This window comes from Austrofundulus limnaeus, unplaced genomic scaffold, assembly GCF_001266775.1.
Source record: "Austrofundulus limnaeus strain Quisiro unplaced genomic scaffold, Austrofundulus_limnaeus-1.0 Scaffold59, whole genome shotgun sequence".
Lineage (NCBI taxonomy): Eukaryota > Metazoa > Chordata > Actinopteri > Cyprinodontiformes > Rivulidae > Austrofundulus > Austrofundulus limnaeus.
The window spans coordinates 308,436-310,389 of NW_013952461.1; the positions used below are offsets into that span (position 1 = coordinate 308,436).

Below are 1,954 nucleotides of genomic sequence, written 5' to 3' on the forward strand. Positions count from 1 at the left end.
AAAAGTAGGAAGTAAAAAGTACAGATAATTGTGTAAAAATGTAAGAAGTAGAAGTAAAAAGTAGGCTGAAAAATAATTACTCAAGTAAAGCACAGTTGATAAGTATTTCTACTAAGTTACTTTACAACTCTGCTTGTTGCAAAGTTTGAAGGATTTTACTCCTGCTGTTTTTTTCCCCCCAGATATATTGAATACAGTTCTGAAATGCAGGTCCACGCTCAGTATAAACAAAGCATTTGTATAAATCTGCTGAAAGCCTACAATTGACCTACACTCGGCTGGCTGTAACCTGTGTAGATAAGCAGATGTGGGAAAATCGGATAAGCCTACAATCTCAGGGAAAAAAAAGATGTTTAAGTGGAAACATAGGAGTCAATCTTCCGCTAAAGGTGAAAGAAAAGAAAATAAGGAGCAAGACAACTGTCAAACAAATATCAGTGATCAAGCAGGGTGGTGGAGCGCCAGAAGGACAGAGCTCAGCATTCAAACAAGAGGTTTTTGCAAAACGTCTTGACCCATTTACAATCCCTACGTTTCTTTGGCATCCAGTCACAAAGTTTGCTCGCAAACGTTTAACTTCAGGAAACATTATGCGTTCAAATGAGAAAATCATTGTGCAAATTTAAATGTATTACTTCATGTTTTTTTGTTGTTCAATCTTCACGACTTTGCAATGAGTGCCTTTAACTCACTGCACGTTTTGATTATAAATCGTATAAAGAGAATGGCTCAGTGCTGCTTTCAAAGAGACTCATGACTCCGAATGTTTCTCAAATACCCATTTTCCCCTTGTCATAGTTATAATAATGTAGCACATTAATGTGCTAAAAATGTAAATTACCTCTTTAAAACTCTGTAAGTGTGAATACCGTCACGACRCAGTCTTGTTTATAAATACCACTGTCAGTGTGGAGGCTTCATGCAGATCATGTATTTGCACATCTGGCTCCAGGGGGCTGTGGTGGCTCAGTGTTTAGCACTGTCATCTCACAGCAAGAAGGTAGTTGCTTTAATTCCCTTTGATTCCCTTGAGGTTGTATTTTTTTTCTCAAAGACACTTTACTCACATCTACGAGCCACAAACTGCCTCTCAGTATGAATTTGAGTGTGACTGATTTCCCATCTTTGTGTCATCTAATGATGAGCTGATTTATTCTTCCCTCGCTCTTGTATCTTTCACTCCTCGTTCACATCAGTGTTATGCAACCTAATCTAATAGTGTTTTTCATTTTCTTTAGTGTTGCACATATCTGTCGGCTCTCTTTAGGAGAAGCTTTCGTATCGTTTTTGTATTTGGAAGTCAGAGTTTGCATGAATAGATTACAGTGCTTGTTGCACACAATCTCTGGTTTTCAAGGAAAGTTCGCATCGTAAATTGTTCAAATTTGATGACAGTTTTGGTGAAGTGTTTCATGAAAGGTCTCTGAACAGACCTATTTTGAAAGAAGTGTTTTTGTTTGTTTGTTGGTGAATTTCTACCTGAGGCTTTAGGTTTTTTTCAGAGTTTCTTTGTTTAAACTCTTGACTGAGATGTAAGATTATGAGATTTAAAATGCTGCAGAAAATTCAAAGTTTATAAAATGTTTTCTTAGATTTTTTTTCTTTTTTAGAGCTAATATATGTTTACGTTTCAGTGGAATTTATATGAATTCACTGAGGAGCCACTGATATTTATTTTTAGTGTTTGCAACATTTCTATTTCAGTCACCACAATGTTATGTTTTGTTATTCAGTATATCTGTATTAGTTTGGGAATGACGCACATTGATTCAAATATATTCCAAAAAACTGAGTCTGTAGCTTTTAAGTTAGTCCTTCACAACTTTTCTTTAAAAACCTTTTTTTATATTTACCTGATTTTGACACAAGGAACGATCCTGAAACTGCTTTATTAATTTAAACTAGATTATAATTTATGTTCAGTATTGCTTTGTGGTTGATTCCTCTAAAATCC

The 1,954-nt window shown here is 35.2% G+C and overlaps 1 protein-coding gene across 1 annotated transcript in view; it reads right to left on the minus strand.

Moving 5' to 3' along the window:
- grm4 (glutamate receptor, metabotropic 4) overlaps positions 1 to 1,954 on the minus strand; it is a 205,300-nt gene that overhangs the window by 38,778 nt on the left and 164,568 nt on the right. The window lies entirely within an intron of this gene.